Source organism: Myxocyprinus asiaticus, chromosome 44 (genome assembly GCF_019703515.2).
Source record: "Myxocyprinus asiaticus isolate MX2 ecotype Aquarium Trade chromosome 44, UBuf_Myxa_2, whole genome shotgun sequence".
Lineage (NCBI taxonomy): Eukaryota > Metazoa > Chordata > Actinopteri > Cypriniformes > Catostomidae > Myxocyprinus > Myxocyprinus asiaticus.
This window is the reverse complement of record NC_059387.1, coordinates 14,970,005-14,985,923: the sequence shown is the minus strand read 5'-3', so window position 1 is coordinate 14,985,923 and position 15,919 is coordinate 14,970,005. Positions and strand designations below refer to the sequence as shown.

Below are 15,919 nucleotides of genomic sequence, written 5' to 3'. Positions count from 1 at the left end.
TTGTTTGTGCAAAGGAAAGTCATACACATCTGGGATGGCATGAGGGTGAGTAAATGATTAAAGAATTTACATTTTTGGGTGAACTATCCCTTTTCTACATTTAAAATAAATTATTTTCATTCAGTGGCCTAAGTGTCAAAATACTTTTTGGGGCCACTGTAGATTTAAATTTCTGATGAAGAATCTGCTGTAAAAGTGTTGGTTTCAATGTTTCCAACTGTTTATATTAATTTAATTGTGAAAACATACAATTCTGTATATTTCATCCATTTTCTGCAGTTTGAACCTTTCGAAGCCAATTTTTCAAATCCACAGACAGGATGTAACAGGTGGGAAGTCAGAAGTCACTCAGCAGGGCCCCGACAGGGTTAGAGCAGGCAGAGAGAGAAAAAAAAAAAAAGACTGATGGGACGTAAACATTTGGAGCTTCTCAGCAGGACAGTGTGTGAGAGAGATCATGCTCAAGGACGAAAGTGTGAGGAATAATAAAGAAATGGAATGGTGCACTTTTGTGTCTTGTTACGAACATGAGTGAACAGGAGGTGAGTGGGTGGAGAGAAAAAGGAGAGAGGAAACTGTATGGCTTTCATATCTGAAATTTTGTCTTATTAAGGCTTGTCAGCGTTAATTGTTCTATTCGTTTGTGAACATAGATTGAACCTTGACAACTTAGTTTAGCAAATAACTTAATGTCAGCTGCTGTGAGGAGTGTTAGAGCAAAGCCAGTCCTATTGAAGTCATTTCAGCAAGTCATTCCAAATACTGTAATGCACTGAGTCATGCATTCCTCAAAAATGGCTTCAGAAATTGAATTAACTGCTGATCCATGAAACAACATGTCCATAGACACTGTAAAAGCAATTATTGCTACAGAGGAGCCTTTTTTATATCATGTGTTTTTAATACTTACAGTTATGGATTGTATTTTCCACTAAATGCTTTCCACTCAACACTTTACTGGAAATGTCACAAACACTTCTAATCACCTTGTATCTAATAAAGTTTTCAATTCCTTGAAATGCTCTGTATCATGATAAAAATGAATAGTTAATAAAAGTTTGCATATTACACAGACTAAAAAAAAAAAAAAAAAAAAAGTACCATAGTGGTTGTATCAACATGGTAGGAAAATTGCACGTTTCTTTTTTATTTATTTTTTTATATACCATGATAAAACCATGATATACAAGTACCTTGGTGCATGTAAATACTATGTTTATTAATATGGCAATCATTCCAGTAAGTATCAAAGTACTATCAATGTACTATTGTACTGCCACTTTTCTGCAAGGGTACAGTAATGTAAATAGTAGTGCATTACTGTTCACATTTAGGAAATAATTGAGGAAGTTGTCCTCTGTTCTTCTCATGCTTGCCAGTTTGTTGTCTAATAAAATTTTGATTTTCTGCCTGTTAAATATTTTAGAGCAGTAAGTCATGGAGCAGTTTTCCTATGCTGCTGAATCACTATATGTGCAGATACCTGATTAACAGTCCCACTGTGATGATCTCGGATGTAACTGGTAAAGTCTGAGCTTCTAGATAAAGACAGACAGAAAGCATTGAGACATGAACCTGGAACGTGATTGCCATGAACCATGAGGCCATATTAGACAGTGTGGGAGGACAAATATTGACCTTGTTTAAATAGCCTAAACATTATTTAAAGATGCACACAGTATTTTTTTCCTCATTTAAAAAGTTTTACTTATAAAGAAATTAATAGTAATTTTGAAACATATGTATAAAATCATGACCACTTATGTGGGATGAAGAGTTCAGTCATATCAGTAACCTTATAAAAGCTGTTTTATTCTACATGGTGAGGGTCCCCTCATGGGGGCAGCCATGTTAGCATCACATGACCAGCTGAATACTACTCGCTTAACTGCCCTATTATTGGACACTTTCATTCATGGATTAAATTAATTCTGGATTACTGTGCATAGTGAATTTCTACAATGGCATCTGTAACTGTGTATGAATGATGCAGCATCCAGGCCACTAGGTGTCAGTGTAAGCCATACTTCGAAAAACATAAAACATTTTTTACTGAGCACACCTTTAAAATCTATGTTTAATGTTTCCAATGATGAAATATATATATAAATATTTTTATTTAAAATGCGATAAGCCATTAATCAGAAACATTGTGACACTATCAAAGCATTGCTCTGTTTGTTTGAGTATCTCAATCAGCTGACATACAGTAGCAACAGTGGTTCAACCAATGGTGTGAATTTGGGGTGAGACTATCAGTTTTTTACGACCAATGGAGAACAAGGGGAATGTTGATGAATCCTGTGTATAAGTGTGTCATTATTTTCGGAATTCCTGTGTCATTCGGAACACCTGTGTCATTATTTAACGGAATTCAGTTGGGTGCAGACTGATCTCACAGTAAAATCTGATACATAAGGTTGACTTTTCTTAATCTGAAATCAGTCTGTGCTTACCAAAATTCAAAATGCTACCCCCACTTGCCAAAGCGGTAAGTGTTGTTGGGCATGTGTGAGCTCCGTTTTCTGGGTGAAATGTCCACAGAGGGGCGCCAAAAGCTAGCTGTGAAGCGAGTTGTTTTAAGCTGTTCAGGCTGTAATACTGTGAAGAGGAATGCATATTTTATAGTCTTTAAATCCAAGCACTGATTGCGAAAAGTGCCATTTTAAAACAAAATAAAACTGAAATTGTAACAGCAGTCCCAGTCTGAATGGATTCCCTCTGTAGAGAGAGATGTGTCAGTGCAGGTCTGCGGCTTTACACTCCCTCATGCCCTCAAAAGGAGGCAAAGAGGTGGTAGCACTCAATAGAAGATGGGCGAAACCAACCTGGTGGTCTGGCAGTCATCACAAACCAAGAGCTGTTTTGTCTAAAGTTCCCTCCCACCGGCCCTGTCAGCTTCTCTGGTGTGTCTCCTAACTTTAAACAAACAGAGGCACCTCGAGTAAATATTTAGTGCTCTTGTGGAGTGTTCAAAGGCTGCAGGAGAAATGAATGAAATGAAAAAGTATATTCTCTCCACTCGACTCTAAGCAGGAGAGCTCAGAGGAGAAAGAGGGGCTGATTAAATGACTGTGGTAAATATTTGTGCAAGAAACAGAAATCCAGATAAATATGCTCTCATTTCTTGGATCAGAGCCAGTTAATAATATAGTAAGTTTATACAAATAATAGATGTATTAAGAAATAATAAATTATTTGTATTTAATAAATAAATATAAAAATATATATAAATATTTATATAAATATAAAAAATAAAATGTGAAATTTTAAATAATACGAATCTCTCTTTTTCTTATTATTTTAAAATACATTCTCTTATCCCAGCTAAATATGCAGAGACAACTACTGTATAAGTAAGCCACTTGTTGGTTGATTTCCCTGCAGAGTGTAAACACTGTGGTGCTTTCCAGCCCAGCAACATTAGCATCAACCAATGATGTGAATTTGAGACCGGTCTGTCTGTTTGTCTGGCTAATGGAACACGGGGCTAGTGTTTTGCAATTCCCTTTAGTCCCAGTAGTGGCTCAGAAAGTACAGCCAGATCTTAATATCTGTTTTTTTATTTAAAAAGTGTGTGTGTGTGTGTGTGTGTGTGTGTGTGTGTGTGTGTGTGTGTGTGTGTTCTCTCTGTGTGGGGTGAACCAAATACTATCCTGAGGACCTTGATGACCCTGTTGATCTGTTGACCTCTCGGTTTCCGACACACCATGACTTTTCTTGCTGTGAAGAAGAAAGGAAGGAAGGAATCATGTGTTGGATTTGCTTGTATATATACTGTATATATGTTGCATTTTTGCATCACGCTTTTTAGTAAATTCAATTTGTGGTCATCTTTTTGTCAGCGCAGCTAGAAAACCTTTGTTAGATATACACAAATGTATGTATTTAACACAAAAATGATTTAACAACTAATAGCATGTTGTTTAAAATGAACACTTACATTTTCTACAGCTTCTACTTAATTTACTTGGCTCAAAAGAAAATAATGACTGTGGTCATTCATTAAACTTCCCCCAAAGTGCAGATTAAGCTGTGCTTCAGCAATGCATATTCACATGTGCAAGGAGATATTTTGAACAGAATCCAACTTCACCAAATAGAACACTTATCACCGTAATGGTGACTTTACACAAAGCAACTAATTACAGTAAGACAACATCAATAATACTAAACACAGCTAAAATCTCTTTGAATTCTTAATAACAACTAATTAAATGCCCCAATAAGTTCCTTTTGAATTAACAAACATGCTTAAATTATTCAATCACAAGGGCTTATGGGTATTCCCCACAACCTCGGTTCTGTACTTTATCGTTTGAGGTAATAGTACTTAAAATCTTAATTTTATGGATTTTTAAGCCAAAGAAGTTCAAGGAACTCACAATTATTATTTTACTTTATTTATCACTCCAAGTTCACCTTAGAACTGATATTTTGTGTTGTACACGTTAATGCAATTTAATTCAAGCTATGTTGTAAATATGCACGTTTCTAAGTAGAAGCGATTTCTTTTTTCATTCGTTATGGTTGTTGAGCCAACAAAACTTTTTTTGTTAGTTTTTTCAGTGAAAGAGAAAGAAAGAAACATGAAGGATTATGTGCTATTGCAGATAACTTCAAGTAATAACTTTAGTTTGCATCACATGTCATAGTTCATCACAAAACATCTGTTAGAAATCAAATATGTATCGCTGTGCAAAGACATTGGTCTGATGAGTAATTCTGGAAACACTTTCAAACTAGGTTCTGAGGTCAGGACACACTTAAAATAGAGCACTGAGAGCCAGCCCAGCCCAAAACTACAGTGAAGCAAAGCATCTGTGGTCTTCTTGTGTCATCATCTCTGAATTCCAAGTCCTCTCCTCTCTGTGCAGACAATGTGCTTTAACACTACACTGGAAACTGGAAGTAGTTTCTGTACGATTGTGTCTTGTTATGGCAACATCGTGTTACACCTCTCCATCCCCAAAAATGTTCAATTATTATTTTTCTCATGTTCTGTCTTAATACTGTTGTTTTTTTATGTTGTTTCCTTTAATAATCTTGATTCGTCCCTCAGTTTGTAAAAATGAACAAAATCCTGGTTTACAGTAATGCACTTTCAATGGAACTCTGTGGTGCAAGGCAGACTAGAGTGATGAGTTAATTTACTTTTTACAAAAATATATCCAGTTTTTCAACTCCAGTCATGACCATGTAAAGCCTGTAAACCTGAAAACTTTCACATGATATTTTCAAGAAGATGATAAAGAATTCAAATGGTAATGTAAGGATGTTCATCCACCCATAACCGTAACCCTACCATGAAAACAAAATTTAGACAGTGTCACGGCACAGCACAATTAATATGAATGCTTTATTAAAATTGTGAGCTGCACATTTCTGCTTTTAAACCCTCCAGAATGCATTGCCCAATGCAGACATGAGTTTTGTTACAAATCGAAGGATTTTATTGTCTGTGGTAATTGACAGCATACCACAGATGCTGACCATATAGCTTAGCTTGTTTTGAACTCAGAATATTCCCCAATGAGTTTATCACTCTGGCTTTCAAGATTTGGAGTATGTAGATCCACAGGGTCAAAGACTGTTTGTTGAAAAGCTAAGGTGCCATCATGAATAGTGCTTTGTATTAGAGAATAACATGAGAATAACAAAGTGGTATATGAGAGCAAATGTGTATAAATGTTCCACTAAGGAAAAATGAGAGTGACCCATTGCTGTTTTTTTCCATCAGCTGATGAGTAAACATTTAAGCAGGATTTGGGATTTTCCTGACACCATCAAATTCTTTTGTTTCTCTGGAACAATGTGGTGAATTGGAAACATTATTGACATGCTAGCAGCATTCCCACATTCCTGATGTCTGCTCCCCTCTCATAGCTTCACTATATTTCAAGCAGTATTTGGTTGTCATTGTTCAACAAAACATTTAGGAGTTTTCTTGAAGTAAAGTAGCCCATCCATTTTCTTTCTCTCCCATTTCTTTTCTGGCAAAAGTTGATTTATTTATTTTGGTTAGATCTGTGTCTACAGTTACAAATCAGTGCAAGTAGATTTAGCATGCATTATCATATCATCATAACTCATCATTAAAGTTAGTTCTGCTAACACTCATAATTGAGTCTAATTTAATTGTCAGAGGATTAAATAAATAATTCACCCAAAAACAAAAATGTCATTATTTACTCACCTCTATGTTGGTATTTTAAGTAGAAATTTAAAAAGATCTTCGTACTTTTCTTTTCAGTAAAATTTTTTTCAAATCTATCAAGCTCCAAAAAAACACCTAGTGTGCTATATTTTAATCCTTCAGAATCTACACGATAGCTCTTCTGTGACAAAAGACTGAAATTTAAGTCTTTATTCACTGAAAATTCTCCCCTCTAGTACAACTCTAATATGGCGCCAGATGTGTTGCGTGAGGCAAGTCTGAGAGTTTAATCTAGAAGTTTTATCTTTGATGTCAGAGGGCTTGTGTCCTCAGACCATCCTGTCAGGAGGCAGTGGGGTGAAAATTTACCTGGAACATTACATTCTGAAACATTTAAAACTAAACATTTACCAACTCACCTGCAAGTCGCAGAGGAAGATGTTTGGAATGTATCACATTGGCTTGTCACATCCTTGGCAGAGCTCCAAATTAAAGAGTAAACTGCTCAAAACACTGTGCCAACATATAAATTGCATAAATCAGCAAGGCTCAATAGTGAAATTACTCACTGAGATAGGATTATACAGGTGCATCTCAATAAATTAGAATGTCGTGGAAAAGTTCATTTATTTCAGTAATTCAACTCAAATTGTGAAACTTGTGTATTAAATAAATTCAGTGCACACAGACTGAAGTAGTTTAAGTCTTTGGTTCTTTTAATTGTGATGATTTTGGCTCACATTTAACAAAAACCCACCAATTCACTATCTCAAAAAATTAGAATATTGTGACATGCCAATCAGCTAATCAACTCAAAACACCTGCAAAGGTTTCCTGAGCCTTCAAAATGGTCTCTCAGTTTGGTTCTCTAGGCTACACAATCATGAGGAAGACTGCTGATCTGACAGATCAATAATTGACACCCTTCACAAGGAGGGTAAGCCACAAACATTCATTGCCAAAGAAGCTGGCTGTTCACAGAGTGCTGTATCCAAGCATGTTAACAGAAAGTTGAGTGGAAGGAAAAAGTGTGGAAGAAAAAGATGCACAACCAACCGAGAGAACCGCAGCCTTATGAGGATTGTCAAGCAAAATCGATTCAAGAATTTGGGTGAACTTCACAAGGAATGGACTGAGGCTGGGGTCAAGGCATCAAGAGCCATCACACACAGACGTGTCAAGGAATTTGGCTACAGTTGTCGTATTGCTCTTATTAAGCCACTCCTGAACCACAGACAACGTCAGAGACGTCTTACCTGGGCTAAGGAGAAGAAGAACTGGACTGTTGCCCAGTGGTCCAAAGTCCTCTTTTCAGATGAGAGCAAGTTTTGTATTTCATTTGGAAACCAAGGTCCTAGAGTCTGGAGGAAGGGTGGAGAAGCTCATAGCCCAAGTTGCTTGAAGTCCAGTGTTAAGTTTCCACAGTCTGTGATGATTTGGGGTGCAATGTCATCTGCTGGTGTTGGTCCATTGTGTTTTTTGAAAACCAAAGTCACTGCACCCGTTTACCAAGAAATTTTGGAGCACTTCATGCTTCCTTCTGCTGACCAGCTTTTTAAAGATGCTGATTTCATTTTCCAGCAGGATTTGGCACCTGCCCACACTGCCAAAAGCACCAAAAGTTGGTTAAATGACCATGGTGTTGGTGTGCTTGACTGGCCAGCAAACTCACCAGACCTGAACCCCATAGAGAATCTATGGGGTATTGTCAAGAGGAAAATGAGAAACAAGAGACCAAAAATGCAGATGAGCTGAAGGCCACTGTCAAAGAAACCTGGGCTTCCATACCACCTCAGCAGTGCCACAAACTGATCACCTCCATGCCACGCCGAATTGAGGCAGTAATTAAAGCAAAAGGAGCCCCTATCAAGTATTGAGTACATATACAGTAAATGAACATACTTTCCAGAAGGTCAACAATTCACTAAAAATGTTTTTTTTATTGGTCTTATGATGTATTCTAATTTTTTGAGATAGTGAATTGGTGGGTTTTTGTTAAATGTGAGCCAAAATCATCACAATTAAAAGAACCAAAGACTTAAACTACTTCAGTCTGTGTGCATTGAATTTATTTAATACACAAGTTTCACAATTTGAGTTGAATTACTGAAATAAATGAACTTTTCCACGACATTCTAATTTATTGAGATGCACCTGTAGTTCATTTTGTGTTATCATTATTAGGTAGAGGTCATGGCTGATGACTGACAACAAATGAAGATGTTCATACTCTCTTCTTCCTTCTTTCTGTTCTTTTTTTTCTATTCAATTTATGTTATTCAAGTTATTAAATGATGACAATAGTGTCATACAAGCCACTGTCTCTTGCTCAGTTGATTTGCATCAGACAAGAAGAAATTAAATGAACTTAAGTGACAAATAATTAGAGGACCGATGGACAAGAGAGACATGTCCTGTGGATCCTGAATCACCTCTAAGAGATTCTTTAGACAATGAGGTTATTCTTTGATATCACTCCTCCAGGCTACATCACAAGCCCCTGTGTCATTACATCCACAATACATTCATTAAAGAGAGGATGCGGATGTGATTGTCAGAATGATTTCTGAATGCCATCCTTTGTTCTCTCAAACAGCTCTTGCTATTAGTGTTGAACTGGCTTCCTGTATCAACACAAGTCATTAGATCTTCACCTATAGTTTCTACTAAGCTAGATTCTCCTGAACTTTCAAAACAGGTAAAGAAATTACTGTTATGATACACTACTAATATTATCATACACTGTAGACCCTACTATTGTACACTATGAACTGTAGTCAGTAAACCATACATTTTTGTGTTAGTACTGTAGTTACTGCTAATGTACATTTTAGAAACATTTCTTTATTGCAGTTGTATTTAAAACACAACATTAAGGCAGAAAAACATTAACAATTGATCCTCTGTCATCTCATCTGTTAAGAAAATCAGAAAGCTAATGTATTGTACATTTTACTATTTAAAGTACTGAATGTATTGAAGACAGCATTATTGAAGACAGTACCACTGCAGCCATTACTATTGTACATTTTACTGTAAGTACTGTAGACACTACCACTGTACACTTGATATATCGTAGACAGTACTAATTTACATTTTACTGTGAGGACTGTAGACACAACTACACTTTATGCATTTGAAGACACTTTTATCCAAAGCGACATACAGTGCACTTATTACAGGGACAATCCCCCAAGGAGCAACCTGGAGTTAAGTGCCTTGCTCAAGGACACAATGGTGGTGGCTGTGGGGATCGAACCAGCAATCTTCTGCTTACCAGTTCTGTGCTTTAGCCCACTACACCACCACCACTCAACACCTAGCTGCAGAAGTCTTTTTTTTATTATTTTTTTATTTTTTATTTTAAACATTCCAGTAGCGCAGGGTTTCATTAATGCCTCAACATAATTTGTTCTTTAGGACAGCCCATTCAAACCCCATCCATGTCAAATAATTTAATTATCAATAAGTGGTTCACTGTTACATCACTATTGCTACAGCTCACACTTAAGATTAGGGATTTGAACAGAGGAGGGACCTAAGCCATATCGAGGGACCAAAATATAGTTACTTAGGGATGGGTTCCTTTGACCCTTCTCACTAAAATAAACCACTAAGAAACCACTAAGAAACACATAGCTAAGCAAACTAAAAACCATGCAGAACACCTTAGCAACCACCCTGGCAACCACCTACTACACCCTTGTGGCAGTGGACACTGGTACCTTTCACATTTTCTTGAGAAAATGAAAAAATCTAGTCAGCAATTCTTCTCCAGTCCCTCTAGTAACCATTTAAACCATTATGCCCATTACAGTGTCTTGACTCATAACTGTTGCTCTATAATCTATAGGGATGATTACATAATCAGATGCTGCAGCAGAATACACGCTTCTCTGCTACAAAATCTAAACCCAAAACATCTTAATACTACTGTAGATAAAATCTTCTCCTAGTCATCTCTGAACAACCCAGCTCAATTCAGGCAGTACACCTGTTGTGTGACATGCCAGTCTAAGTGTTAAAGTTTAACGCCACTAATTTATGGCCTGCAGCTGCATATATGAGTCCCCATTTTTAAGTCAGAGCAGGTGTATAGTCCCAGTAGTCGGCACACAGCTGAGAGCACAGCACACGAAACTAGGACAACTCACCTTATGAGTGATTACAACCAGACTGTTCGCCCTGTGATTATTTTTTACAGAGCATAGTCACAGTTTACAGATTGCCACATTAATTGTGGCTAACTGGTTTTGCTTTAGAACCCAGATTTTACATTAGACATCAAGTGGTGACACAGTCCCAAAACTGTTCACAAACAAAAGCCATATAAAACATTAAAATGTTGTGATATTGAAGTGCATGCTTTTAAAAGTTGATAAGTCCATTTATTGTGCCTTTCTAACCACAATAGCTGCATGTATTGACCTGTTGCAGAATTCCAAGACAAAGATGTCAGGCTTACTCACTGTATGTTTAATTGAAGTTTAACTAGCTCTTAAAAGCTGTCATGGTAAATTACATGCTGTTTCCCAAGAATATGTTCTTATTTCTCATCTTTAGTGAGCTGAGGCTTAGTGAGGCAGTTTCTGCTACATCTCCTTGGGCTTGTTCACATGCCTGTCTTGACATCTTAAACAACTTAAATACATGATAATGCGGTTTAATGCACTTTGAGTTTTGAAGTCTTGACAAACCTGTTCAAACAGTGCAGTCAAACATCAAGGAAATGCTTCAAGTCAGAGTTCTTACAGGAAAACAGATTAAACATTAAATGGAACCTCACATTACTGTAGCTCTCCCTCCTGACTGAGTAAACAGAGTTGGAGTGAACATGGCATAATGTACTTGAAACAACATATTTTCAAAAATGACTAGTCAAATAATCAGTCTTATGGAAGTTCTGTATAATTATGCTGGTCTTGGCTTCACTTGATCCGGTTTCTTACAACCCAGTCTTATGAAAGTTTGTTATAATAGTACGAGATGGCAAAATCATGAGAAATCGTATGCGTTGGCTCATACAAAAACATACAACTTTCACTCCCATTGAGAAAAATAAAATAACTAACGAACAATGTTATTACGATTTTTCACAAATTTAACCCCAAACTTAAACCTTATCCTAACTATAAAGCCTACCCTCTTATCCAAAGACTAATCCTAACCATCATTTTAGCAAACTGACTTTGGTGTACTATGGAAGAAAGAAAACGAGATGGTTTGGAACGAGACGAGGGAAGAGTATTACAAGTTATTCACATCATTCATTTTTTAATGCGTAGCCTAAATAAATTGAAAGAGTAATCAAATGTTTTCACAGATGTTTCATTTTTTAAAGTTTTGGAGGAGGTTAGTTAAAATTTGATGCCTGTACAGTGTTGATTTTAAATTCTGTTTGTTGATTGGTTGGTCTAAAGTGTTACCTTTTTGTATGAGCCAAGTCGCATGATATCTTACGATTTCGCCAAGTTCTCATGAGACTACCTTTGTTTCTTAGGGGTTGTTTAAAGGACACCCTTTAAAAACAGCTTTTCAGGCTAGTGGAACTTAATAGAACAGAATGCAGGGATGTAAAACGCATTTTTAAAAGTAGAGTTAATTAAAACTTGACACACTGTTACATGACGCAACGGCCAAAGATGTCCAACTGAATGGGTTTGGCTGTAGTTGAGGGACTTTGAAGGGGATGGATAGAAAGGCGCAACTTCTCCAAGAAGGTTTTCCGTGCAAACTCACAGCCAAAGTACAGCACGCTGTCAGACATGCTAATTCAAGCACTGCGGCTACAAATATAAAATATAAAGAATCGAAATAAACTTGTCAACCTCATTAATTGACAAGTTGGTTGTTGGATGATGATCATGACCCATCCAAGTAAAAATGTCCAAATGGTAGTGGGAACATTTCATACAAAAGAAAAAAAAAACATAAGTGCATGGAATTCACCTCGAGTTATGAATAAAACTGCAAGTAAAATGTCTCAGCTGGAACAGCTGTGGGGTAATTTTAGAAACAAAAGCTTTCAATACTTCAATTTGCATCTGGAAAAGTATAGGTTTCTTCAGCCTACAAGCCTAAGTGATCTGTACAAAAGACACTATTAGAGGTTCCTCCCCCTAATGCACAGTAGAAATTCGAGAAACCTAATTAGTGGGCAAACTCTGTTTTAGTATCACTTAGTCATTGCCATTTGTCTTCATCAACTCATGACTTGCTTCCTTCACTTCCTCACAGAACTTCAGGACAGCTGCTAGTCAGCCTGTCTTTCTCTTGTTGGATGCCGGAAACTGGAGCCACATGAATGCCAAACTTTTCAGGAAAAGACCTATGTGTTTTGCCTCCCGTGAGCCAACAGCTCCATGCCATCAAAGTGAACCATGCTGGTCTGCTGTGCAGTGATGGGGATCTGCTGTTGCCTGCAGAAAGCTGGCTTTTACGCAGTGGGCGTAAAGATGTGGAAGAGGGTAAGAATGCTGTGAAGTTTGATGTCTCTGAGTTAGTCTGAACTCAACTGAACTTAGCTGCGCAGCCAGTGCATCCCACTGTTTCTATTTCTATTCATGTACTGAACATTAAAGAAATATTCAGGGTTGAATACAAGTTAAGCCCAATCGACAGCATGTGTGGCATAATGTTGATTAACACACACACACACAAATTTAGTTGTCCCTCCTTTTCTTTTTTAAAAATAAAAAGCAAAAATCTTGTTTACATTGAGGCACTTACAATGGAAATCCATGGGGCCAGTCTGTAAATGTAAAAATATTCACCGTTTCAAAAGTAGACAACAGCCACAGGACATAAAAAATATGTTAACATGATTTTAGTGTGATAAAATTGCTTACTAACATTTTCTGTGTAAAGTTATATCCATTTGTACAACAAAATAAAAATAGTACACAAATTGTAACAGAAATTTCTGCCTTTTAAACCCTTCAAAATATTGGCCACATTCACTTCCGTTGTAAGTCCCTCACTCTAACCTCGATTTTTGCTATTTTTTTAATGAAAAGGAGGGATGAGTCGAAATTAATTTTGTGGTAATCAACATAATGCCACAAATGCTGTTGATTGAGCTTAACTTGTATTAAACCCAGAATATTCCTTTAAAACAAAATAAAGCAAATTAAATTGACAGAAAGCTTCTTAAGCAACTTCAGTGAGATCCAATATAAAATTTTTAAGGGTTTACAGTTGGGACAAAAACCTCAGTAGGCCAACTATGCTATTTTGATGGAAACTTACCATGGTTATCATGGTCATTTTTTGTAAGGGTGATCTTGGACAGAGATCTGCTCTCAAAGCTGATGTGTAAATGGTTCAGACCAAAACTATGTATGTCGTGTCTGAGTTTTTCTGTACATAACTTACTTTGTTACTGTGAAGTTGTGTCTTTAACCATGTTTGAGTTGCCTGTGGTCCATATGAGTCAGGGGTGAACAAGCAGAGAGTCGATGTATGAGACCTGCTCATCATTGATGGTGCTCCATTACATTTGGCCATTCCTAATTGGATGGGACAGACTGGCGCACATTCATGTCCTATCACGTTTCAGCAAGGGGCATTTGATGAAAGATGATTCAACAAGCAGCTTGTTGCTTTTTTACAGAACGGTTTCATGTTGGATCAATGCAGGCCACTTTTCACCTACACACATATGCACGGGGCTGGATTTGACGGGGGATGTGAGGGGATACCATCCCCCTTGTTGCAAGAAATACCAAAAAGCATCCCACTTGTTAAGCAACCATCCCCCTTTACCACCCTCTTTAGAACAATTGTGTCATGTATTACTTAGAGCTAATCATGCAAGTAAAATAATTAATTCTCTACATTTGATAAATAACAGACTTTAAATAACTGCGATTAGCCAGTCAGAATTAGATTCCGACATGTGTGAGGTTGCCAGATTTCTATAAGTGAAATCCTCTAATCAAATCTTGACACTTGCACAGTTTGAAAATATTCTGCCAGTGTGACACTTTAGTCATACAATCTGGTAACCTTGAATGCACAATCTCTCTCTCCACTGTGAACAGACAGGTTTTCTGAAAACACAGGCAAACAAGTATGTCAGAGTTTAGCTATGAGTTGACATGTTCTTGTGTGTGTTCACATGAAACTTACGCCACTGAAGGTAATGCACGTTTTCAAAAGTTTCACGCACTTTCAAAAATGGCAAAGAGAACAGTTCAAGGAAAACTTTTGTCTTTCTTAAAAAAAGAAAAGAAAAAAGAGAGAACAGAAGGGAAGATATTGCAGTGACAAGTGTACACAACATGTACATGTTTTTAACTTAAAGAATTTTCAGGGTAAACTTTTGTGTGTTGAACAACTTTTTTACACCACTATTTAAGCACCCTTCATATAAACAGCCCAAACTTCCATTAGTTCTGTTATTGGAGTAAAAATGTGTCTGTGACTGAATACAATAACAGAGGGTAACAGGTGCATATTATGGCAATGTGTAAGGGTCAGTGAAATGATGCTCATTTTTGTCCAGATCTATTACATTAAAACATCATTAAAAAAATAAATTAAAAAAATGCAATTGACAAACCATTCACTTGAATACACCTCTTCTGACTATGATGAGCATACTGCTTTTTCAGTCATGTTGAAAAAAGTAAAAAATGTCATGTGGTGTCAAGAGACAGTAAAAATAAAAAAGAGCAAAAGTCTCATTAAAAGCTGAAATTCCTGAAAAAATTAATGTTGGCAATACTAGTGCAGAATTATCTTTTATTGTTATTATTTTTTTTTTAAAAAGGAGCAGTGAAACAACTGAAATGATTCATATTTAAAAGCACTTTTGACCACCAAATCAAAGTCATTTGGTGTAACCAACATGCAGGTAGCCATTGTGTTGTTTATGTTGACCATAAAAACCATAAAACAGAGCATAACACCTTTAGACCCTCAAGACTGAGTGTGAATCTGATATTTATTTTGACATTTTTATGAAAAGGAACTTGATGGTTACACCACATGACAATTTAAAAGTGTTTTTTTTTTTTTCAAGGTTTTTCAAGAAACAAACAAAATAAAAAAATAAAAAGTTTGACAACACCATCCCCCTTGAAATTTTTGTACAAATCGACCACTGCATATGCATGCATACACACATACACCACATAGCTCTTTGCTTGTCTTTCACAAAACCCCCTGCAATAAGGAATGAGAGAAGTTAAAATATTCTTGACTCCCTTTGCAGCCTGCTCCATAAATAGTATGGTTTATACAGCTTTGATGCTGACCTGGCAGAACCAGTCTTGGCTTGCCGAACCACAGAGAACGGAGAAGTTTATTACACTGCAGTTCCACTCTAGATTTGTAGTCTTAAGTCAACAGATCTTCATGGAAACAATTTCCAAGTATGCAAATGAATGATTGAGATATAAAAGATATAAAGATATAAAAATTTGATATGGGGATTGTAAGAGTATTTAAAAATGTATGTATATAGATATTGTGTTTTCTTAAATGAATGGTTCACCCAGAAATGGAAATCCTGTCATTTACTTACCTTAATGCCTTCTCAAACTATTATAACTTTCTTTCTTCAACAGAACACAAAAGATATTTTGAAAAAAATCTAAGCTGATTTTGTTTATATAATGTAAGTCAATGGGGTACAAATGTTTCAAGCTTCAAAAGGACATAAAGGCAGCATAAGGGTCTCGAGACTCAAATGGTTTAACCCATGACATCAGAAGCGATACAATAGCTTTGGGTGCATTTAGGGTCAATTCTAGCGTG

The 15,919-nt window shown here is 36.5% G+C and overlaps 1 long non-coding RNA gene across 1 annotated transcript in view; it reads left to right on the top strand.

The window, feature by feature from the left end:
• The window catches only part of LOC127434758 (uncharacterized), a 56,221-nt gene that overhangs the window by 16,394 nt on the left and 23,908 nt on the right, over positions 1–15,919 (top strand). Inside the window, exon 2 of the long non-coding RNA XR_007896079.1 lies at positions 12,395–12,624. This is a non-coding gene — a long non-coding RNA (uncharacterized LOC127434758). The remainder of the gene's footprint in view (positions 1–12,394; positions 12,625–15,919) is intronic.